This window comes from Protopterus annectens, chromosome 3.part0 (genome assembly GCF_019279795.1).
Source record: "Protopterus annectens isolate FY-2018-M chromosome 3.part0, PAN1.0, whole genome shotgun sequence".
Classification (NCBI taxonomy): Eukaryota; Metazoa; Chordata; order Ceratodontiformes; family Protopteridae; genus Protopterus; species Protopterus annectens.
In genome coordinates, this window is record NC_056731.1 from 1,871,708,884 (window position 1) to 1,871,721,839 (window position 12,956).

The 12,956-nt window shown below is 43.8% G+C and overlaps 1 protein-coding gene across 1 annotated transcript in view; it reads right to left on the reverse strand.

The window, feature by feature from the left end:
- PPP1R9A (protein phosphatase 1 regulatory subunit 9A) overlaps nucleotides 1-12,956 on the reverse strand; it is a 2,260,036-nt gene that overhangs the window by 138,588 nt on the left and 2,108,492 nt on the right. The gene's annotated exons all lie outside the window — the stretch shown is intronic.

A 12,956-nucleotide genomic window follows, 5' to 3' on the forward strand; every position in this document is an offset into this window, starting at 1 on the left:
AAAAACGGTAATTCCAGTGATTGTTGCAAACAAAAGTTAGAACAAACCTTTGGTATAAAGGATGGGTTTGGTCTAAGAGATACTCTATCCTTGTGAAATACCAGGTATGGTGGTTTGACACATAGGGCTTGAAGTTCTGAAACTCGCCTGGCTGATGTAATGGCAACTAGAAGGGCAGTCTTCCAAGAAAGAAATTTTAAGTCACAGGCTGCTGCCGGCTCAAAGGGAGGTGCAGTTAATGCACCTAACACTACGTTAAGGTCCCACGGTGGTGCGGGATGAGATATAGGGGGCCGTATAAGCCAAGCTCCTTTAATAAAAGCTTTGCACAACTTGTTGCTCATTAAAGGTGGTTCTACGCTCCCATGAAAATTGGAAATAGCCGCCAATTGAACTTTGATGGTAGACACCGAACAACCCTGGTTGAACAGGGAAGTTAAAAACTTCAGAACCTCTGACACCGAGGCTGTCATAGGGTCTAATCCTTGGAGTTGGGCCCAAATAGCAAACCTCTTCCATTTACTGCTATACATCTTCTTAGTAGAAGTCTTGTGAGCCGAGGACAAAATATGCATGACTTCAGGGTTGAAAGAATGGCTCCTAACTATGGTCGGAAGAGGAGTAGCCAAGCTGCTAGCTTCAATGAATGGAGGGACTGATGGAGCTGTCCTGACTGATGTGTCAAGAGGTCCATAACTTGGTCCAGGAACCAGGGACCCTCCAATGCATATTTGTGAGAAAGGGGAACCAGACTTGACGAGGCCAGTATGGGGTGATTAGAATCATTTTGCTTTCCAAGCGAATCGCCTTCTGAATCACCTTGGGGAGAAGGGGAACCAGTGGAAAGGCGTATAACAGACCAGGTGGCCAAGCTTGGACTAGAGCATCCTTGGGGATCTCCCCCAGAACCGGGGTGAGAGAGAAGAACTGCTGGCATTTTGCGTTGAGGGGAGTTGCGAAAAGATCGCAACATGGAGCTCCCCATCTCGTGAAAATCTGTGTTACCACTCTGTCGTTCAAGGACCACTCGTGAGGGGAGAGAATAGTCCTGCTCAGTCTGTCGGCTATCACATTGGATCTCCCTGGAATGTGTGTTGCCACTAGAAAACGTTTGGTAGCAATCGCCCAATCCCATACCTTCATGGCCTCTCTGCAAAGGGAGTAAGACCTGGTCCCTCCTTGCTTGTTCAAGTACCAGACTACCGACATGTTGTCGGACTGAATGGCAATTGTACCCTAGGGGAGGTGATCGTGCAGTGCTTGCAACGTTAAAAGCACCGTCCTCATTTCCAGGATATTGATGTGGAGAAAACTCTCGTCGGAGTGCCACGTGCCTTGGACCGACCTGTCCAGATAATGCCCCCCCCACCCTGTCTGGGAGGCGTCCGTGGTCAATGTGGCTGAGGGGAGTGGGGGAACGAATGGTCGCCCTAGATTCAGGTTGGAGGAAAAAAGCCACCAACGAAGATCCTGTTTGCATGTCTCTGTGATCAATATGTGGTGACTGAGGGGAAGGTCTTGATAAGACCACTGGACTGATAGGAGCCACTGGAGTATCCTCATATGCAACCTTGCCAAGGGGACCAGAAGAATGGTGGCTGACATGGAACCCAACAGCTGCAGGACCATTCTCGCTGGAGCGCGACGTCTGAGGAGTAATGCCCGAACCTGAGACTGCAGTGTTGCTATCCTTTCCGCAGGAAGATAGACTCGCACCTGCCTTGAGTCTATTTCTGCACCAATAAACAGAATACGCTGTGATGGCAGCAATACGGATTTTGTCCAATTGAAGGTGATTCCTAAGGAGTTGCCTAGGGAGATAGTGGCTGCTAGAGTTTTGAAGAGTAGATGCCTGAAGGTGGCAGTTAGGAGCCAGTCGTCTAGGTATGGAAACACCTGGAATCCTAGACTTCTCAGGTGAGCAGTCACCACTGCCAAACATTTGGTGAACACCCTGGGGGCTGTGGTGAGACCAAAGGGCAGTGCACGGAACTGGAAAAGACTGTCTCCTAGACTGAAGCGCAAGTGTCTCCTTGACGCCTGATCTATCAGAATGTGATAATAGGCGTCTTTGAAATCTATGGAGCACATCCAAACACCTTTCTCCAAAAGTGGGAGAATGGATTGCAAGGTGACCATCCGGAATTTGGACTTTTTCACTGATCGGTTTAACTTGCTGAGATCCAAAATGGGCCTCAAGTCCCTGGTATTTTTTGGTACCAAAAAGAATCTTGAGTAAGTCCCTGATCTGGCCTGATCTGCGGGGACAGGTTGGATGACTCCTTTTTGAAGCAGCTTCGATATTTCGCTGGCTGCCAGATCCCGTTGACTGGGTGGCGGGTCTGGGATTCTTTGGGATGGTGGGGGGGGGGTTGAGAGAAGGGAATAGTGTAACCTCCGGCGATGATTCGGAGCACCCATTGGTCCTGAGTGATACTTTCCCAGGCCTTTAGGTGCCTTGAAAAATGACCCCCGACTGGCTCCGGAGCTGCACAGTCGGGCACTCCTTCAGGGTTGCTGAAAGGAGGAGGAGCCACAAAAGAACTCGCGGTCTCCAGTGTTGCGGGGGCCTCCGCCGCCTCTGGGACGGCGTCTCCCTGAAAAATTTCCCCCTCCTCTGCCACTAGAAGGGGAATCGCTCTGCTGTGATGAGTAAGGCTTTTGAGACTTACGGAACCACATTTTCCCTCCTCTTCGAGCCTTGGGATAAGGTCTGAAGGGAGTGGAAAACCTGGCCCCTACGGCAGTTAAAGTCTTACCCTCCTGTTTGCAGCGAGTCAAAGTGTCCTTTACCTTGGGTCCAAATAGAGAGGACCCATCGAAGGGGGCATCGGCAAAGGAAGACTTAAAGGCCTCCGCAAAGTGACACATGCGTAGCCAGGCTTGTCTCTGTAGAGCAACACCTGTTCCCGCCGCTCTGCTCGCTCCTTCGGCTGCATACGAAATGAGCCTCATGGACGAGTTGGATAACGAGGACCGGGTAGCCAACTGGGAGTTAACCGTCTGGGCTAACTGCTCAGGTAAGTTACAGGAGAGGGTATCCGAAAGCTCCTTGACCAGATCCCTCTGCAGTCTCGTGAAATGCGTCAAGTAGTTCAGAGACCTTAATGTAAAGGTTGCTGAAGTAAGGGTGCGCTTCCCGTACCGATCCATGCTCCTAGACTCCTTATTAGGAGGATGGACGGACGTTGAAGCCCCTGCCACATCTTGCTGGGTGGCAGATGCCACCACCAAGGCATCTACAGCCACACCTTTGGAAAGAAAGTCCTTATCAGGGGGTGCCGAAAGGAATTTATTGGGGCGAGCTGGCACCGGTTCAACAGAGTCCGGGTGTTCCCACGCCCTTCGAGAGATCAAATCCAGAAGCTCATCGAAGGGCGGAGACACCCAGGAGGCGGAGGGCTGAGCCCCGAAGGCCTTGAGGAACACCGACTCCTCAGCAGAAGGGGGTTTGGACTGCCAGTCGCCTCGCTGCTTAAGGATCTCCAAGATGTCCGCAAAGGATACATCATCCGAGGACGACTTGGGGGACCCTTCTGCATCATCGAGGTCGGTATCCGAGGTGAGGGACTCATCAGGGGAGTCGACGTGCTTCCTCTTGCACTGTTTCTTCCTCGGAGGTTCCTCCGAAGACGTTTCGGAGGGACCTCCAGGAAGAAGGGAACCCCCAATGGGGGTAACCTCAGGCCCACGGGCTCCGCTGTCGTGAGACAGGGGGATTGCAAAGGAGCCAGTCTCCGTGCCAAGGGAAGGTGGTGGTGAGATGGTAGAAGTGGCCAAAGAGGATTTGGCCAAGGCACTCCTCATGGCCTTGAAGGTGGGACCCCCAGAGTCCTGGGATGGTTCAACCCCCAAGGCCACAACAGCAGTCGGAACTCCTGCTGCCGATGCACCGAGAGGGAGGCTCGGAACTGAAAAGATCGGTCCCGAAGCGTCCCCCCGGGGCCGACAGAGGAGGTCCGCTTACCGAACCCCGACCCGAAGGGCGGGGTTGGAGTTAGGGTCAGAACCGACCCGACAACCTCCACCGGCTCCACCAACACCGACTCCAATGGCGCCATAGCTGTTGGAGAAGGAACCGAGATAGCAGGGTGGGAAATCGGCTCCGGAGCCGACTGGGCTGGAGCCGAGACCAACTTTTGAAAGACCGGAGACTGAAAAAGCCTTTGAAGCACCCTGTCTACATCCGAATCAGACATCCTCGATGACCGAGAAGAGACCGACCGGGTCCGAGTCGACTTCTCCGCCGGCTCCAAAAGACTGGGGGACCGGCTCCGTATGGTTTCGAGAAGTATCGGCGCTGAGGGAGATTCCACTACCACTGCAATTTCCCTCGGAGCCGATGGGGACTTCGGCACCGAAGGGGAAGAGTCTGAGCGGGCAACCCTCATCGGCTCCGAAGGCAGTGGAGCAGATGGAGATGACTCGCCTCTCGACGCCCGAGCTCTCGACTACGAAGCCAGAGGAGTCGAGGCTGGAGACATCGAGGCAGACCGTTCCGCCCTCGGCTCCAAAGTCCGTGGAGCTGACGGAGAAGCCTGCCTTGACTTTTTAGCTGCCGGCTCCGATGGGCTGGTCGGAGCCGAAGATTTTTTCTTCCTCGAAGGGGAAGAAGAAGAAGATAGGGCTTCCTCAAAGGAAGGGGTAATAAGCCCTTTCAAAATCAATTTATTTTTCCTCTCTTGGAGCACGCGAGAGGAAAAAGCGTGGCAAACGCTACAGGATTCCTGGAGGTGCTTCGGGCCCAAACAGTAAGCACACAAGGAATGGTCATCCGTAATGGACATTTTATAATTGCTTTTAGAACATTTTTTGAAACCCGATGGTCTATGTTCCTTCGACATCGTAAAGACACAGTAAACTTCGAAAAGTACACAAAAACTACACAACTACAACTGTAACAAAAAGAGCGCGGGATAGGGCAAGGCCCCTCTGAGTCAACGAAAACACTTGCCTAAAAAATACAATTTTACCACAAAAATCACCTAATACACAATCACACACAACAAGTAGCTGTTAAAACAGCTTTTGGGTCAGTTTTAGCAGAAAATTTGACAGAAAATTTTGTCACAAGAGGTACTTAGCTCAGCCAAGTCCGAGACCACGTCTATGCTTCAGAAGCGGCAAACAAGATCTGGGGAAGCAGTAGTGGTGCATCCTGGGATACGAGGTAACTCAGCCAATAAGAGACTGCATTCTATTGTATAGCGGCTGAGTCGGAGCCGAGGATCGGCTCCGAACCCATCTGTAGAGAATGTAGGCGAGATAGGATCACATTTCATCCTAGTTTACATCCACGTTCTGACCACTTTTGATTGTAGTAAATGGCAGTGGAAAAACTAAAGATATTTAATGAAAAGTATTAGAAAGTAAGCCATGCAAACAGCACTTAAGCAGTTTGTGCTGCAAGTAGCAACTTAGATCTGCGAAGGACAACACAGATTTTAGTGAAAAAGTTAAACTGACAGTTCTGGTTAACCTGACAGATGGTCCTAAGGGAACATTCATGCCTCTGTCCCTAATATAACAACAGAATAAATACAGTCCACAGACTATGACATATTTAAAATATGCTAGACTTCTGTGAAAGTCAGAAAGATACTCAGGCATAATAACAGAAAAATAATGATTTGTATTAAATTATAGCTAAACACTGTGCTAATAAAGTGTTTTGCTTTTATATATGAAGTAGTGAATGAGAACACAAAACAATGTGAAAATGCTCTTACATTTCTTTTCTATGCACTTCGTACTGACTGCTGCCAATAAATAGCACTATGTTAAAATGTTCTTGCCTTTCTTTCTATGCACTTATGAATTGGCTGCTGCCAAAAAACAGCACTCCCACTTTCAAGCTGCCATTCATTACACCATGAAGTGAAAGCCAATCACAGGATGTCATCTTTCAGGCAGCCATTAGGGTTTTTTCTTATTTAGTCCTAACTCCTCCTCCAAAGGCTGATGCTTGTATTGGTAAATGGCCTTCAAAAACTTGCCCTGTGGCCATGAGGGGTCCTTTACATGCTCCATGAAAGCTACAACTCCATTGCAGCTTGGCAATGTCAAGCACATATCCCTTGCCCATATCCTGAATGCCATGTATCTCTCTTTCTCCAGTAGGTACTGGCATCACAGTCAGTCAGAACACCTTACATTTCCCAGGGTGAACAAACAGGTGTTGGCCGCCCACTCCCATCCTGCTGCACTAGCACTGAAGCAGCTAATAAAATGTTCTTGTTTCTATCTGAAACATGAAATGCTGAAATGCATAGTGTTCATCTAATAATCCAAAGTCAGAACATATAGAAACTCACAACGTCTATATAAAAGAAGCACCGTACGTTTAGATGCATTTAAAGTATACTGCCTCACAGAATAAGTGAGACTCTTAGAGTGAAAAGAAGGGGTGATTCTACATAGGTTTAAGCATCTGGTAGCCCAGCCAATATATTTAATTAAAGAATGTGTGCCACTTGGTGAGATATGCTGTACAGCGATAAAATCTGAAATACATGCTGATGATAGTGTTCACAAACAACTTGTCTCTGGCTTATTCTTTCAGCCATCTTGATGTATCAAAATGCTGCACTTTCGTCATCTGCCCATATTTAGGGCCAAATTTCTATGCAATGGTGCCATTAAGTATACAAGCACTTTACCCCTTGTATATAACTTCAAAAATACTTGTTCTGCAATCAACAAATCGATATATGCTCCTGTAATTATACATTTTGCTTACACTTTCAGTTTGAAAATATAATGTTGTGGTAACTTTGATGATGTGAGGTAGTGCCAGCTGTGCCAGGGGGTGTAGGGCAATGCATGTGTAAACATATGCCAGCATAGCTAGCTGGAGTTTTATAAGGAATTATATGTCATTTGAATATCAAACTGATTTATACAGATGCTTATGTTAAAAATGTATTTGTAAAGCTGCTTGTGTTAAAAATGTACCAACAATGGGTCCTGCTGTACAGAAAAGAAATATACATGTGTGTCAGACTGTACTGTTGTAACTGATGAAATGTATCCACTTTAACAGAGGATACTGGAAGTGAAGGGGTTAAGCTCAGCCCAGCTAACCTTAAGAAAAACAGCTTAAAATGTAATGACTTGGTTTAGGCCATAAAGATTTTATCTCACAGGTTTGAATGTAGACATAGACACAATGTCTGTGAAAAGGCTAGGCTGGGATCCTTCTCTGTTGTCCTTAGTGGTGAAATAATTGCTACCCTGGAGGTCAGAGAATGACTTGTTAGTTTCTGCAGGAAGGGTAGAAGTGCTGGAATTGTTTTACAGCCTTCAAATGCTGTAATAAGACTTAGCTAAAGTTCTATGTGTGTATTATGACTTATCAGTGTCAGATACTAGCTCAGATTCTTATGAGAGGGTAGTGTAGGAAACACAGACTCAGGTGACCAGATGTGATGTCATTCTGTAGCCAGCACTGAAATTGTATTTGAATACTAGTGAGAAATTTTAAGAGTGCACTCTGTTTTTGGATCTGACAAGACACTTATCCACTTTTGTCTTGCCTACAGTAATTCTTCAGTCAGTTAAAAATATAGTGAGATTAGCTAAGTGTTTATTTTTTCTGTATCTGTCTGAGTCTTTCAATCGGTGTTGTTTTTTATATTTCCTGTGACAGAAACTCTGGTGTTTACTGTAAATAGATATTCAGTATTTTCATGTTTTTTAATTATTCATTGTTAAATATATCTAAACTTTTCACTGTGGTCCTTTAGAAGATATTTAACCTTTGAGAGTACTTGCATTTATTTAGTGGCACTGTGGCTCCACATTCCTGAAAGTCTTGCTGCTTGGTTAAACACTACCATTTGTATAAGTATGAATTTTACTAAGTGTAATTAGGTACCCTGTTAAGAGCTATAAAGTAACTGGCTTTGGGCATTCTAGTGGCAGGAAATCTGCCTTATAGTATGGGTGGTGGTGGCAGAGCAGGTAAGAAATGCCAGACTTTACCTGGTGGGTGTGTGTGTCTGTGAAAATCAAACCTCAAAGAGAAGGTGTGTGTGACAGCTACTTTGAACAGGGACACTGAGAGCACTGATTTCACAGACAGGGTGGTGGAGGACTTGGCTTGGAACACCCAGCTAAGGACTCAGCTCTTTAGTGGTCAGTGGGGAGTCTTACTGGGCCTGGAGATAAAGTTCAGCACCAGGACAGGAGTATGCATTCTTTGTGTGCTCTTAAGGGAAACTGTACTCTGTGCAGAGGGCTGCATCTGAAAATAATGTGTGTGTCTATTTTTCTCACAGTGAGCATTCCCCACCAGTGGCAGTGATGAAGATTGAGGTTCCTTGCTCACTGGCCCAGAGGACGGCCATCACAGTAACAAATATGGCTGATAATGTTGGTATATTTAGTAGTCATAGATAACTCAATGACAGCTGTGTATCTCTGGACAATTCTATAAAACAGAAAGCTATACCAAGCAAAGAAAGACTTTCACCACAACATATGATAAAGTCAGAAAGATCATATTTTTGTGATGGCAAGCACCTTTCAAGCATGGCACACATGCCCCTATTTACCCAAATGTATTAATATCAGTGTATCACTGCACCTTAAGTCATGGGCAATGTGAGCCATTGCTAAGAAATCTGTTTAAGTTTATTTTAGTGTTTATTTACAAAGAATTTTACAAAACCAAACTTGTAAATAGCATAACAAAGTTATTATGACCAAATTAACAACAGAGCTATGCTATACATTTACATTAGACAATTCTCACCAAGTAAGAAACAATACTACAATAGTAGCTAAGACATTACATAAAACAATAATATTAATAAACAAACATACTAATGCATACTGACAAAATAAAACTGCCAGAATCTCTTACCTCAAGGTGAGATGGAAAACAGTGTCCACATAAAAAATGCAAAAGTGCCAAGATAACAAAGCCATAATGTCAGTTACAATTAAAGAGTTCCAAAATATCCAAAACAACATCTGAACCCAAAGGCTATATGGGTTATATCCCACATGGGATATAAGAGCCAGCCAGCGTCCAGAGCTTCAGGGCACCTTCCACTCACCCAAACCATTAGTCAGCTTGTGCCAAGCCCTTTAGAGCTTTCTTGCCAACAGAGAGATGGAGGCTGAGCCCCAAAATGATAGACTGACAGATTCTTGACACTTTGAAGACTCTGCAAAGATAAGCAAGTCATCTGGATATGGAAAATATGGATACCCTTTAGCCTGCAATACACTATAACTGGACCTAGACACTTACTTGGTACAGTGGGTAGTCCAGACACACAAAAAGCCTTAAAAAACACCTAAAGTCTGGATGAATAGGGATGTGATAAGCATCTAGTGTTGCCAGAAAACGTAAATGAGGAAAAAGAGGTAACATGATAATAAGTGACAGCATTCTAAACTTAGACACTATCACAAACAGGTTTAGGAAAGAAAGAGCCAGAGTTAGTCTCTAAGCATTTTCTTTTTCTGACACTAAAATATGCTGGAATAAAAAAATCTTTCCCAACCTGGGAAGGAGGAATTAGTTCTATCACTCCCTGGGACAACATGTGTTGAAGGACAGGGGGAAATAAAGACGTCTGATCTGGTGCATGAGGAATTAACCCATGGAAAAGACATATTTCCTGCCACTATCACATGTAACCTTGATGAATGACCCTCAGAACCCATTTGTCTGAAACTATCTGTTGCCAAAGAGAAGAGTAGAAATTCAGACTGTCTCGAAGGGGAAAGAGACTGCCAGGGTTGGAGGGGGTACAAGGTCCCTTAAGTAGTCATTCTGACTTGTTGGACTGTCCTTGATTTCAGGGGTTTCCTAAATTCTTTTTCTAACCCCCCCCCCCACTCCGACATTTCTTCTTAAATGTCTGTTACCTGCATTTTGTTGAGACTGTTTATTTTGTTTTTTGTTTTTTTTTTGCCAAAACTGGATGACGCGCTAGAATATCAGTCAGAAAATGTGGAAAAGAGGACTGAAATATATTAGAAATTCCCTGTAGCAACTTACCCCTTTCATCACACTTTTGTTAACCTCTGTAACACAGGAACCAAAAACTAAATCTCTATCCAAAAGAGAATTTAAAATCTTATTTTACAGATTGTCTGAGAGTTCCTGAGAATGCAGCCAGGCAAACTTACTCAGAACAGTACCAGTGACCATAGCCCTAGAAGAAGTATCAACTGAATCATACACACACACTGTAAACAATGAGTTGTGACTTGTAACATGGAAGAAACAAAATAATTTAAAGCAGATATTTCCTCACAAAAGAAACTGCAGACAAAACATTTGCCATACTTTATAAACTTTAACATGTGAGCGTGATAATTTAAAATTCTGAAAATCAAAGTTTTAGAGGCACGTTTCTAGTACTTTTCAATAATCTTCCCATCCTTGTCAGAAAGAGTAGGATTGTAATTAAATAAGTGTTTAGCAGCAGAAGGATTAACTAAAGCTGTAGCTGGGTCAGGTTTGGGAAGAGTGCATAAAGACTCAAAAGACTGAGGAATTTTATACAGTCTATCTGCCTTTTTATGGGCAGCAAACTATTAGGAAACTGCAGGCTGTGACATACTCATGCTCCAAAACTGACAGAACTGGAGGAATGTGTGAAGGTTCTGGAAATTCCTTCTGTAACAGCTCTTAGTATTTTCTAAGGGATTGAGAAACCTCAGTGTTCTCCCACTGAAAACACATTCAGGAAACAGTCTCAGAAAAAGATAAACCTCACAGGGAGAATTGAAAACTGAGCTCTCTTCTGAGTCTGACTCAGACAACTGAGGATAAAACCCTGTATCCATCGCTTCATCTTCCTGTACATTTTCAGAATCTTGAATCTCTTCAGGAAAAGAGGTATCCTCCTTTCCTTTCACCAGAGATGACCTCTTAATAAGGATCAATAACCTGAACTAAACCTGAGGCAGGCACAGTAAACTAATCCTAGAGAAATTTGGAGCAGAGTAGATACATGTTAAGTCTTCTGTTTCTTTTTAACAGGAAAAAGCGACAGTGTTACTAATGGCAGCAGCGACTTCCCCAGGGATGGGAATAATATTCTGACAAAACAGGGAAGTCTTCCTTGTTCCTTCTCCCAGGACCAAAAGAGTGTCTCTCCCTTGCTCACTGAGGGGACTCCAACAACCACACAGGACATTGTTAACCCCTGGTCCACAGTGGCTGTAGGTGCTACACCAGAGGGATCCGGGGTAGTAGATGAGTGGTTTAAGGAACAAGATACAGCCACAGCACAGTAACCCATCTGCAGCTGAGTCAAATTGCTAGCCTGCTGTGGTGGCAAAGGCTGTTTGCTTAACGTTTTTTTTTATAGCTGGAAGGAGGACTGAATATGGGACCACTAGTTTGTTCCATGGTCAAGTCAAAAATAGTGCCTCTTTCCCAAGGAAAAGAATCAGCAAAAGCCGATAGAAATGTAAAGTCTTTAAAAGTCACTTTTTCATACAAAATACAGTAAAAAGTTCATACTGACTAATGGTTTGGGCACCTGGAAGGTGCCCTGAAGCTTTGGAAACTGTCCAACTGTTATATCCTATGCAGTATGTAACCCATATAGCTAAGGCTACTGCAGCAGTGATTGATAAGAAGAACAGACCTTCCTTCCTCACCACCAAAATCACTTTATCACACAAACTGCCTCATCTCCATGACCAACATCTGGAATTGGCAGACCATTTGGAGTTCACCAATACACAATGTGATGACCCAGTCAGTACCACCCAACAGCTGATAACAGACTTGGGGCAGAACATCTTTGCAAATGTTAAAAAAGAATAAAAAAATACAGCCCAGTCCATGGTCTTGCAGTCACCCACTGCCATTGCTGGGAGAGGAAACACATCAGTCCATTTCTGGAAATCTGCATTTTGGTCACTTGCTACTTATCATACAACTGTCCATCACAGAACTATCTGCCAACTTATTTGTGCATCTAAATACTAATACCACACAGTTCAAGATAAGTGAGCACTTTTCCAGGGTAACAAGATTGCCTGCAGTTACATTTACGTGTCTGTAGAAAAAGGAAGGAACTTTGTTAAAATCGCCAGATACCATACAGCTGTTGTCTCTGCTCTGTAAACATATTTAAAACATCATTTATTTTCCTTTATTTCTTTTCTTCCCTTTTCTTTCTCAGAAATAATTAGAATGATAGATTTTTAGCTTAATGCATGGAGACATTCCCTGGATTCATTAACGTCTAAACTAAGTATACACTATGTGTACACCATTCTGAGCAAGCATACAACACAAGCATAACTCACACCTTCTTCCTCCTAATTTTAGTTTTCCTACTGATTTTTTGCAGCCTTAAATATTGAGGGTTTTTTTCAAAGGTTACCACAAAGTGTAGAGTGCATGTACACAGTGTAATCTTTCTGAGCAACTTGAAAGCACAAAAAATGTGATGGGGATGTTCTTGAATACAGATTGTGCACACTTAGTGCATACTTAATGTAGCATTTGTTTATATAGCTCTTTTTGCTTACTGTTTTGCAAGAATTGTAAATATTGTGATGTAGATTGAAAAAAATACTGTACATCTAGTGTTAGTTTAATAACATTGTGCAGAGCAGGTTAAATTGCAGTTAATTAGAACATTTGTAAGGCAGAACTTACATCACTCAGATTATTTTGAAATAAAGCTAATAATAATAATAATAATAATAATAGTAATAATACAAAACACTTTCTGATTTCTGGTTTTCCTGACAAAATCCACTCAATTACTCTTTATTTCCTACCCAAAGAAGTGGTGCAATCGTTTTTCAGTTTCATAAAACGTACTACAAAACAAGTATGACTAAAATTCACCACACTTAACAGCAATGCAATAACATTCATAAAATAATAAAACATCTAACAGTTTTGTAAACAGTCTATAGAAATGGCACAGTTAGTTCTGACATCAGTATTAATTCCTTCCCAAAAA